Genomic DNA, 13,498 nt, shown 5'->3' on the forward strand with positions numbered 1-13,498 from the left:
ATAGCCCGAGGAGGATGACAAAATTGGGTGTCTACAGAATGCCCCCTCTTTGGCCGAGGCCTGTGCCTACAGCTGAAGGGAGAAGAAAAGAAAAACCACATTTTGTCACCTGGAGCATGTACTACCATCATCTTTCTCATTAATGACGGAGTTGAAAAATGCAATAGATAATATCTCTCAACTACTTTAGAGATTTAGGACTTACCTGGGCTACCAATTGTAGGAAAGGAATTTGCTGCTCTTCTAATCCTGTAAAAGATGTTAGTACTTTGATCTTTGATTTTTCCTTAGCTGGGCTTTACATGTGCCAGTTTAGGGAATTTGGTCTCCAGGTGGATTCTTTCGAACTGGGCTTAAGCTATCTGGTCTTTTATACTAGTTCTTTCGAATTGGCTATCTAGTTTTCTAGGTGGGTTCTTTCGAACCTGGCTAGGCTATCTGGTGCTGTTAATTATAGGAAAGAAATTCGCTATTCTTTCAACCCTGTAAAATACATTAATAATTGGTTCTTGATTTTTTTTTATCCTTTGAATCTTTGATTCGTCTTTGGATTTTTAATCTTTTGGACTTTTGAATTGGAATCTTGAATTTTAACCTTTGAAATAGAATCTTGAATTTGGACTTTGAACTTTGAGCCTTGATTTGGAATCTAATTTGTTTTTACCCATAAAATGGTCCCCCTTTGTTTATTCCTCATTCTAACTTTTCTGAGTGGGGAATGATTTGTGAGTGAGTGAGTTTGGGTTTTTGAAATCCTTTTGAAGATCCGAACCTTTTTGCATCTTTCGAGTTTCTTCAAAATTTTTCCGAAGATCTTTAGGTTTTCCATGAAGTTCTTCATCTTTCTCATGAAAATCTTCAAAGTTCTTGAGGAAGGAGTCATTTGGAGAATTTGACATTCATGTGGGCTTTTGTGCAAACTGGAAAACTTTTTGGGGCTCTTTTGTGATTTTAGAAAATATAGCTGACAGAATAAAGAGAAAGACTTGTGAAGAAATCCAGCTGGAGGGTTGCAGTAATTCTTCTCAAAGGGATGAGGGCCGAGTTGTTTGGTACTCCGGACAGACTCTCCACAACACTCGGAATCATATCTGCAACTCAGCATGGGGATCTTGGCTAAGTCTTTGCATTTCATTCATCTTTTATTTTGATCATCTTTTTATTTTTGTGTTTTCTTTTGTATATATTCTTTATTTCCATAACTATAAAGGGAGGGAACAACCTACCTTGGCCCTGTATGGCCACCCGAACATGGTTTGGTTATGGCATAGGATACTTCCTCATAGAGTGAAGGAGATGGTCGACTCCTCTTGCTTGAAACAATTAGCTTTTATAGAGACCCAAAAATTCAGTCCGGCACTGGTAGGGGCCTTGATGGAGTGGTGGTGGCCAAGTACTCACTCATTTCATCTTCCTATTGGTGAGATTACCATCATGCCTCAGTGCTTCTACACCTTATTGGGCATTCCATTTGGGGGTAGACCCATGACCCTTCCTGAGACTCCGACAGCTAGGGAGTTTGAGGACCTGACAAGCATTACCATTGCAGCTGATCTGACACATATCCATCTCGGGGATATCAATGCATGATGGTGGAGAACCCCTATGGGTAAACCCCAGAAACATGGGACAAATGACCTATGCTTTTCTGTTGTTTGTTGTGGGTCAGTGTCTTTTTAGTGACCTCCGAGGGGTAGTAGACATTCGCCCAATGTTCTTCTTCCAGGATCTTCAGGAGGTGGATTCCTGGGACTCGAGTAGGGCTGCCTGTGCATACCTCTTGCAGACCCTAGACCTGTTGTCATATGGAGACCGTGGTCTCAAGGGACGGAGCTACATCCTTTAGGTATTTTTTTTATCCTTGTACCTATTTCCTTTCATTCATTTGGATTGCACTTCCTTACTTTGATCTTTTAAAATAGCCTTGGTGCTTTAAGCACCTGGAGATTATAGCTCCCAAACTGAGGGATCCTCAGGCATTTTTCTTCCCCATAGCCACAAGGTGGGGAGAGAATCAAGCACTTAGGGCCCGATGCCATCCTCCGGGGACCACTGCTCTTTCTCTTTTGAATGGTCTTACTAAGGTACGCCATATTCGATACTAAACTTCCTTTTGTCCTATGTTGTACTTACTTTTCCTTGGATTTACAGGTCACTTGGAGGCCATTCCAGTCTCTCATATTTTTAGACTCTGAAGAAATTATTGTGGGGAGATGCTTATCTGAGAACCGGGTTCTATTCAGAGGCATATGGGGCTATGTCTGGTACTTGGGATAGAGAGTCATGCCCAAGTGGTTTGATCTCCAGTCACGTCTCTCTCACTGCCTTCCTCCACCTACCATGCATTGCCTAGAGCTCATCCCTACGAATGAGATTGAGAGTTTGGCGGATGGAGTATGGGATGAATCATTTCTTGAACCGGATAGGGACTACAAAGCCTTCCTGGAGGAGGAGACAGTATGCACCCCTCTTGGTCCTGATGGTCCAGTGGTATGTTGCCCTTTCTTAAGTATTTCCTTCATGCGTCAACTTCTTTTTGTTTTTGTCTTGACTGATGTTCTTTCAAGAGAGAACACAATGTGTAGACCCTTTTACTATTCATTCACATGTCAATGTTGTTGATCCTATGTAAGCTGGACCCTCTGCTAGTGCTAGTGGGTCTCTCAGAGTAGCCAACATCCCCTTCTGTGGCTTTCCTGCTTGGTACTATCCCAATGCGGCCAACCCAAGCCTCCCACATCTTCTGGAGTAGAGCATAGATGTAAAAGCTTCCCTTGGGTTGCACATTCCTTACGACTGTGTGAGTATCTGATCATCCTTCAATTGACTCTTGACTTCCTTCGGTTGATATGCTCTTTCTTAGGTGTCTCCAGAGATCTATTCTGAGATTAGGATGATGCATTATGGCCTATGCGAGACGATTATTGCCAAGGTATTTCCCACTTTCCTCCATTTTTCCTTTTACCGTTCTTCTTGATCCTTTTCTGTATTCCTTAGGATGGAAGGTTCACCGCTTTGGAGAGCTAAGTCAGTTCCTTTGAGCAGGAAATTGCATAGCAAGATGCACTGATTTAGGATATGACACAAAGGCTAGAGCAGACTGGACTCGCATCTGCAGGTTCCCTGGTACTCCATGGGGGTGACTCAGAATATGGTTCAGATGATGACTTTACTCCTTAGGGACATGTTCCTGTGGTTCCTGCAAGTGTAAACACATGTATATATTTTCTTTTTCTTTTACCCTCCCCATTTTATTTTGGCATCTTATGAGTGGAAATCTATCTTTGACACAAAGAGAACCTTTTCTTTTTATTTTTGTTTATGGTTTGCAATGTTTAGGCATAATCAATTCCATAACTCAAGTCATCATTAGAATAATTGGGAAAACACAAAAATCCAGATACTTTCTAATTCTATTATCAAGTGAATTGCATGGAAAGGGGAACAATTTTCCTACCATAGATAGGATAGGTAGGTAACAAGGTGGGGAGACAACTTTTGAGGTGGGTGAATGTTCACCAACTCCTTTGGGTCCATCACCTTGAGCCCATATTTTTGGCTAATGTACGTGGGCAAGTAAAGGATGTGTGAGTCAATCCCATCAACCTGACGTAATTGTAGCCAAGGGTCTTTATTAGAAAATCTTCTTGTGGCCTCCCTGGGCATCTCCATGCAATATCTTGCACTGTCCTTTCTTGCAGGTACCTTTCCTAGTCAGTGATGAGGTTGAATTTCAGAACTTCTCTCTTATCCTGGTAGCAAAGAGCTCTATGTGGGCCTCCTTTTAATGGCTTAGTTAACTTCAATTTTTCAAGGAGCCAAATCTGAAAAATAGCAGGACTCCACTAATAATGATCTAGTCTAAATCTATACTATGGCTTGTGTCATCGAATCCCTTGAATATTTCTGCAAGAGCCATAGGGATGATGTCACAACCTTTCTTCAACTATTTTACCACCTCAACTAGAACGAGCAGTGTACTATGCCTGGGAGTTCGAAGAACATAGAAAGTGATCATGCAAAGTAAATAAGCATCTTGTGATCTCTATTGATGGATTCCACCCATTGGTAGATATTGGACAAAGATCTGGGCCATCTTCAGAATGTGAATCTTCCCATACCTGACGAACTGCTTCATTTCCTCTTCTTTTCATCTGAAGAAGTCCTAAATTTCTTCTGAATAATATTTCTTCAAAGGTGGTTGGAATAACCTACCTTTGGGTGGATATAACATACAAACTCCAAATTCTTCAAGAGTCAGGCAGATCTTTACTAATCCAAACCGAAATACATGCAGATTGGCATCCCAGTGTTGAGGCACCTACCGGAGTAATTGGTTATGTAATTTCACACACCTGATCCTATCAAGAAATGACACGTTGATGGATTCCAATAATCCTGGTACCCTCATGTTCATGTCCAAGGTCTATATGCTCAACGGCTCATCTAATGAGCTCATGACTTTTCCTACATCCATCACAAACGATAGAGATATGATGATTTATCAAAGCATTACTCATTGGCTAATGACTCAAACGAGCCTTTTCCACTGTTACATCAAGCTCTTCTTTTTTCTTTACTGATCAAGGACGGGGAATAAGCTGACCATGACAAACTAGTGCAGGGTGGCGATTTTATTTTAAGGGATGGAATCCTAGATAAGAGTTTAATGGACCATAGGTGAATGAGAGATACCTAAAGGCCTTGCATGCCAAATGGCGATTTTTGGGGCATAGAATCCTGGATAAGAATTAACAGACCAATAGGAAAATGACAGATACCTAATGGCCTTGCATTCCAAATGGCGATTCTTAGGAGACACAAACTATGATGATCTTTTAAGATACTTTGATTATTAATCGAGGAACCAATCTATTGCCTTGAGATGGTTGAGACCGCACTTGCACTTGTCAAGATGCCTATGTATCCCTCAAAAGGAATCAGGTCTAACATAGTTCAGGTTGTTCATCTTTTTAGACATAATATTTCTTAAGTTGGTCCATGTTGACTAGTCCAGGTATTTCTTTGGCGTTGAGGTCTATGAGTTTCACAGATTTTCCTGGTAGAACCGCTTTGACAATGAACGGGATGCTCCAGTTGGGCCTGAATTTTCCTCTTGAGTCATGAATTGGGGCTCTTTGTTCTTGAAGAACAAGTTCACCCTTTTCTATATGGTGGGGCTTCACATTCTTATTAAAGGCCCTGACCATTCTTAGTTGATATTTCTTCGTATTATCTATGGCTTTCATACGCCTTTCATCAAGAAAATTAAGCTCATAATGTTTGGCCTTCACCCACTCTCCTTCAGGTAGTTGACTATCAATAAGCACCCTTAGGGATGGTACCAGGATTTCCATGGGTAAAACCGCCTCAACCCCATATACCAAAGAGAAAGGGGTTGTCCCTTTCTACAGAATGACTTTGATATTTTTGTTGGCTGCTTCTACTGCCCCATTGGTTTGCGGCCTATGAGTGGTAGATTGATGCCTTCTGATATCAAACTTTGTGCATATTTTTTTGATCTTGCCCCAGAAATGGGATCCCTGATCTGATATCAATTCTTGAGGTACTCCATATTGAGAAATGATATTCTCTTGAATGAATGTGGCTACCTTAGCAGATGTGAGGACTGTATATGACTGAGCTTCTACCCACTTGGTGAAATAATCAATGGCAACCAAGATGAACTTGTGACCATTAGATTCTTTAGGGTTGATCTTTCCAATGATGTCGATGCCCCAAGTAGAGAATGGCCAAGGTGAACTGAGCGAATGCAACTCTGTTGGCAGGATATGTATGATGTTAGCAAATATCTGACACTTGTGACATTTCTTGACAAAGTCCACGCAATCTACTTCCATTGTGTTCCAATAATATCTCAGCCTAAGGATCTTCTTAGATAACATCTTGGCATTCATATGGGGTCCACAAAGATCTTGATGAATTTTCTCCATGATAGTTGCGGCTTGCTCCTCATCCACACACAACAATTGTATTCTGTCATAGGCTCTCTTGTACAACAAATCTTCCTGAAGGATAAATTGGGTGGTATATCTCCTTAGAAATGTCTTTTCTCTATCAGTTACTTCAACTGGGTATTTCTTTTCCCTGATGAAATCCACTATGAGAGAGTACCAAGACCGGCCATCTATAGTGAGAGAGTTCACCGAATTCTAATAAATGGGCCTACTTATTTGTTCTACTAAGAATGGTCGAACCCTAGCCATAGGGTTGCATTCTACTATGGAAGCTAAGGTTGCAAGGGCATCAAAAAACCTTTTGTTATCTCTCTGGAAGTATTTGAACGAGATCATCTCAAAGTGTTCAACCACCTCTTCTAGATGTTCTTGATATGACTTTAACTTTTCATCCCTAGTTTTCACTTTTCCTGTGTCTGATAGATGACGATGGATGAATTACCATAAACCATGATCCTTTTTACTCCAATAGTTAAAGCAGTTTCGAGGCCCAAAGCACAAGCTTCATATTCAGAAATATTGTTGGTACAAGGGAAATCAAGGTGGAATAATGAAGGCAAATAAAGGCTATCAAGAGTGGCAAGCAATATTCCTGCACCACACCCCTCTTGATTGGCTGCTCCATCAAAGAATAATTACCATTCATTAGCTATGTCTTCTTCCTCTATTGCTATGATTCCTTCATTAAAAAGGCATCATCCAAGGATCTTCTATCTTCTGTGGTGTAAGCAGCCAAATGATCGGCTATGGCCTTCCCCTTGATAGATTTCTGAGTAACATAGGTGATGTCAAGCTCTGATAGCAAAAGCAACCAATGAACCATCCTTCTTGTTAGGGATGGTTTCTCGAAGAGGTATTTGATGGGATCTATTCTTGAGATCAAGTGCACTGGATTAGGAAACCATATAGTGTCTCAACCTTTTTGTTGCCGAAATCAACACAGCACAAGTTCTTTCAAAAGATGTGTACCATGTCTCATATTCTAGGAACTTCTTACTAAGGTAGTTTATGGCATGCTCGGCCCTCCTTTTGTCTCTTTCTATGCTAGCAAAGAGCCTATGGAATATTCTCCCATGGATAAGTACAAGAGAAGTGGTTCACCTCCCACCAGCAGTGTCAATACTAGTGGGTTCATAAGGCATTCCTTGATTTTTTTCAAAAACTTATTGAAGTTGGTCATTCCATTCCATGTGCTGATCCTTCTTCAGCAGCTTGAAAATTGGTTCACCGATTGTAGTCAATTGAGCTATGAATCTGCTAATATACTGGATGTGACCCCAAAATCCTCATATTTGCTTCTCAGTTCGAGGTGTGGGCATTTCCTGAATTGCCTTGATCTTGATAGGGTCAAATTTAATGCCTCATTCACTCACCAAGAAACCTAACAACTTTATTGCCCCGAATACACACTTCTGATGATTCAACTTTAGATGATACTTCTTAATTCTTTCAAAGAATTGCCTTAGCGCGGAAATATGTTGTCGATCTTTTGACTTTACTATCATGTCATCCACATAGATTTCCACATATTTGTTTATCATGTCATGTAATATGGCCATAGCTGCTCTTTAATAAGTTGCCCCAACGTTCTTCAGTCCAAAAGGCATTACCTTGTTACAATAGGTTCCCTATGGAGTGGTGAAGGTTGTCTTCTCTCGATCCTCTGGGTGCATGCTTATTTGGTTGTATCTCAAGAATCCATCTATAAATAATAACAAAGCATGCCCCGCTATGTTGTCCACCAATATGTCAATGTGAGGTAATGGGAAGTCATCTTTAGGGCTTACTTTGTTAAGATCTTGGAAGTCAATGCACATTCGTACCATGCCATCTTTCTTTGGTACTAGTACTATGTTGGCCAACCATTGGGGATATTTCACCACTTCTAGAAACCCTCCATTCCACTGCTTCACAACCGCTTCTCTGATCTTTTCACTCCATTCTGGCCACATTCTTTAGAGCTTCTATTTTACCAACTTTGCCTTAGGGTAAGTCAGCAATCGATGCTGCATAATATTGGGGTTGATACCAGGCATATTCTCATAAGACCAAGCAAAGAACTCGACAAACTCCTTCAGAAGACTAGTCATCTGTTCTGCTTCTTCGTCATCAAGGGTAGTGCTAATTTTTACCTCTCAAAGGTAATGGTTGGTTTCTAGATTAATAACCCAAGTATCTTCATGGATGGGTTGGGATTTCTTTGGTTTGCATTGCTTTATTGATTCTTGATATTTATTAAGATCATCATTAGAAAAAGGAGGTAAGTCATACTTGGAATAAAAAAATTTCATTCATGAAAGAAGGAGTAATAGACTCAACATACAAGGATCTTCCTTCAGAGGGGAGGCCGACACAAAATCGTAAACAACAGACTCCAGTACAGACTTGATAACTAGCTTGATGCTTTTGCCAGAGGTATTTAGATTGGTTGACTCAATAGCAAGAGAAAACTTAAAGTTTTCTCCAAAGCTTGTCTGGTTCAAAAGGGGTTCGATGGCTCGATGGATGAGGAGGTGAGGAAAAGGGCCTTCTTCTTCTTCTGAGAAAGTTACTACTACTTCTTTAACGGTGCAATGGTGTTTCCAGATAGGTGTTTGCTTCTTCACAAATACGAGCTGATCAACCTCGTGTTCTCAGAAGCTTAACTTTCTGAGAGGTGAGAATTGGTGGAGACTGCTCAATCCTCTTTCTATAAAGTCCATCTTTTCCATCCTATTGAGGAATGCCATCCTGGTGCCTTGGTCACATCTTTGACCACCTTCACGGACCTTCTCATTATAGTTGATTCGGGCACAGTACATGCAAACCATTATTCTTTGTGCTCTCCTTTGGTTTGCATATGCACTTCTTCCTCCAAAAGGACGAGGCTTGAGCTCATGTAGCTCTCAGGTTCTTGGTTCTTGTAGGAGGGAGCAGATGTGTCTTTTTAGGTCCGTGGGCAGCTGTAGACTCTAGACGAGTCTCATCTTCTTTTCCCATTCCCTCTTCAAGAGCATTTGGGGGCTTGGCATTTCTTGGATTGGATCAGTGTTGTGGGGTTGCCAGAGGAGAACCCATCTTCAATCAGTGCAATTTTTGCTATCCTGGTGATGCAATTGTTTTGATTACTTTCTTTGACTAGCATTTTCTGTTGTTCCACTTCATGAGTCACCCAGTAGAACTCGTCTTGGAAACATACTTCAAATCCTGGTTGCATCTTTGCAGCAGTTTCATCAAACCATGGCTTCTCATTACCGTAGAATGGGAAATCCTCTCCTTCTTTTATGAAGTACACATTAAGATTAGGATAGTAAGAGATGCAGATCTTCCTAGTCATCCTTAGTACTTTCTGCCCTTTGGTGGTCGGAGGATTGTATCCGAGACCATTCTTTCCTTTGTTCACTGCCAAACTAGACTGCTTTGGAACTCCTTGATGATATTTCCCTAGTCCCATGCCAAGAAAATATTACATATTCTTCATCGTTAGCTGGGATTTCCTCCTTTGGAACTTCTACGGCAATGGTTGCATAAGTTGTATCTAATTCAAAACCATTTAGTTGAATTTCTTGGTCTTGTTCTTTTTTATTTTCAATATTGGCTAAGGTGTTAACCACCTCAGGATCTCCGCCTACTGTGATCACCTTTCCTTCATGAATGAACTTCATTTTTTACCACACACCAATCCCAGTAGACCCAACTTACCATTAGGAATACCGGTGGTGTGAGTAAGACACGTACTTATCTTACAAATCTATCAGGATATTACCAGTAGTACCTTAACATTTTCGCAATCTCACATTACAAACCAACATAAGCAATGGAGTCAAAGTATAGTAGTGGAATTATAAGTAAAATGGGAAAACATCTAATGGTAATATAATAACAATAATTGAATTATTCTGTTACAAACGTCCATGACATATAATATAATCTCAAGAAATACACAATCCACAACTGTATCCAAGAGTATCAATAGATAATGCACAATATCATGGTGCGGAGTAAGCACAGTGATTGCAAGCACAGTCCTGGTTGTGCTCCTCCGCTTCTGGCATCCACCAGTCGCTCACACCCTACTCCAATCCAGAAGATACTGGATCACCTACTATCGGCACATGGTACCTGCATCATCATCTAAAAAGGGGTGTATATATGGGGTGAGCTTTCCAACTCGCTCAGTGAGGGGTGGGGTCAAGGACATCCAAGCAAGTCAATAGAAGTAGTAATTAATGATGCATGATTACGAAAATTAAACACATAGTGCATGATGCTCGTGATGCAATTCATTTAATTATTATCCACCTAACAATACAACTAAGTCTGGTAAATGCTACTATGGTGGATTAAGCTATATCCCTCGTTTCGGAAATGACATCGACTACACAGTGATACAAACCCTAGCCGTGATTAGAAGTCTGCTAGTCCCCGTATACACCATGGGTCACCCAACAAACCTTGGATAACCCCCTCCTAGCAGTCACGGCACTGGCAACACATCAGCCACGTAGGACAGGTTCCTGCCTCCAGTAACAATCACATCGTATCGCAAGAGTGGCACCTCAGGAAGGTTCATCAAACATACCACAATGGGTTATCCAACACATCAACCCCTGTTAGTAAGAGTGCATAGCATAGGGAGTGATACCTAACCACATATATACTACATGCCTTCATAATGATACAGTTAGTATAGATTACACGATATCGGAGAGACCTCGGCCATAAAGTGTAACCCATCTCCAAATACAGTCCTGGGTGCATGATACCAGAGAGACCTTGGCCATAAAGTGTAACCTGAGACTGTTTACCTAATCTAACATGCAAATAGCAGTTGAGTATGGACTACGCAACACTGGCAAGACCTTGGCCACAAAGCGTATCCATTTCCAAATATAGTCCCGAGGTACACGATACCAGCGAGACCTTGGCCACAAAGTGTAATCCGTGACTACAACTAACTCTAATGCACATAATCAACGCATGGATGCAACATACATACGACAATCATGACATTGGTACCACCTCGACCATGTCGGATTCTGTCTCACACACACACACATCCAAACACACGACGATCACGGTATCGGTACCACCTCGACCTCATCAAATCCCGTCATACATTTTCATACAATTCATATCATGATCAAAAAATTACAATTCAATTAAATATGTAATTATAAGCATGTGAGCAGTTTAATAAAAATAAATAATTCAAAAATAAACAAAGTCCATCCCTCACCTATTTTACGATCAGTCATATTAGGGTTCAAGTATAGCCACCGATCAATTAATTCAAGTCTGGCTTCAGGGTTGGTGCATGTCACTGTCCTAGACACAAAGGGAATCATAATCAGTACACCTTAAAACATCAGGAGGGACCCACATAGGTCTCCCCAAAATGTACAGACACTATCACTAGGTGATAGTACTATCACCGAAAACACCCATCGGAAACAAGGCATTTCCACCAAAAATATCAGTCTTGTTTTCGGTGGAAGTGATAGAGAACACATTAAGCTCATTTTTCCACTAGAAATAACCCATCAGAAACAACTATAGTGCTTCTTGTGCCATATTTCCGGTGGACATAGGAAAGTCCAACTCGAATTGGGGCTTTCTGGCTTGGATTTGTTCCATGGACTTTGTAGGGGATGTTCCTAGCATCATTTTAAGCCAAGAAAATCCCATTTCCACTAAGCTGTTTGGGAGATACATCGATCGAACCATCAAAACCCTAGTTGGTCTTTTGGCATTACATGTTACCGGAGCTCACCGGGCTTGGTTCGAGCTCGGAAACAACACTGGGAGGGTAAAACACCAACCCATAACCTTAAAATATTTTATACATCAAGATTCTACCCACACCTAGCTTTTCCTAGGTCAAAATGAAGAGGGAGAGTGGCATAGGAGGTTATCTTACCTCCGGCGGCGATTCTGGCAACAAGGAGGCAGCCGACACCAAGGTACGCCTTCAATCCCCTTCTCCTTCCTCTTCTTCTTCCTTCCTCTCCTCTTTCTCTCCCTTCTCACATTGGGCATAAGGGAAATGAGGAAATGAATCCTCATTTCCCAACTTATAACTTAAGTTGGCCCTTAGGGTCCATTTGGTTTAGGCCCTTTTTGAACCAATCGGGTTAAAATGAGTTTCGGGGAACGAGGACCCATACATGTAGGTCCATAAGGTGTTCACATCAAGAGGAAAGTGTGGAGGATTATTTGGTATCATCCAGAACCATTTACGATGTGAGTGATGGGACCCACGGGCATCGAAACCTCGACAGTAGCCAGTGTACCCACAAGAAACAGGCACCAGATTCATGTCCAGGCTACTTTGGGTGGCTTGTTTCTGGTGGTCAAGACTACTTGCTATCTTGACAACCTGCTGTTTCAGGGTTGGTCTCGTATGGCTGGTTGCCCTCAGACATACCCAAGGCTTTTCGACAATTATGATATGTGCCAGAAATCAAGGGTGGGAAGTTGGGTCACTTACCATCTGGGATCGGAAGGTATGAATCCCATTTACTTTGATAGGCATAAAATGCATGAACATGTGGGGTCATCTCTACCCCTTCGAAAATGCATAGCCGTGAGCCAAAACCTGATCGTATTTTAGATTTCCGATCCAATGCCTGTCACAACAGTTTAAATTTGAGGTAACATTTTTTTATGGAGGCTAGAGGACAATACCTTCGCATGATGCAACCAAAGCCTTCCCAAGAGCATGTTAAAAGTTGCTGGTATATTAATGACTTGAAAATCAATATCAAACTTCACTGGGCCAATCTTTATGGCAAGGGTCAGGATGCCAAGGATCTTTCTCTTGGTATTATCATATGCCCATACGTTTTGGGTCGTTGGCCTTAATTCTTCCAAGTTGATTCCAATACTCTTCGTCGATCTCAAAGGTAGCACATTTAAAGAGGGCTCGTTGCCAACAAGAACTTGAGGAACCACCTTGTCAAGGCATTCTACCTTGATGTCGAGAGCTTGATTGTGTTGGACCCTTGTAGGGAGCTCTAAATCTGAGAACATTAAGGATTGTACCATATAGGTTGCCCCTATATTGGTGAGAGACTTTAAAACTATACATTAGTGAGAGACTTTAAAACTGCTTCATGGTGTGTGGGGGATGCGATCACTAGTCCCCAATTTGAGATATTAGCCTGAGACTTCTTAAGTTGAACTAGGACCGAACTCTCAGGCTCCTTCTTCAAGCTGCTAGTTCTAGGCTCACTGGTCCCTGACTGTTCTACTATGAGAGCCTTTCCCTTATAGTCTCTTCCACTTCGGGTCTCCATCACACTGACTGATTTCTTCACAATAATCTCTGTGGAATAACAATCTTCATCATCACTATTTGTTATGGTGATTATCCCTACTATGGGATCATCCTCTTCTTCTAATTCTCCCTCTCTGCTTGGGGGTGGGAAGTCGAGGTCCTCCACAAATGTCGAGAGCCCTAGCTCATAACTTTTTGACTGCATTAGACAGCTGTTGGAGTGCGACATCTATTTCCTTTACAAATGTGTCATCTAGCCCTA

The sequence above is a fragment of the Macadamia integrifolia genome, unplaced genomic scaffold (assembly GCF_013358625.1).
Source record: "Macadamia integrifolia cultivar HAES 741 unplaced genomic scaffold, SCU_Mint_v3 scaffold31, whole genome shotgun sequence".
Lineage (NCBI taxonomy): Eukaryota > Viridiplantae > Streptophyta > Magnoliopsida > Proteales > Proteaceae > Macadamia > Macadamia integrifolia.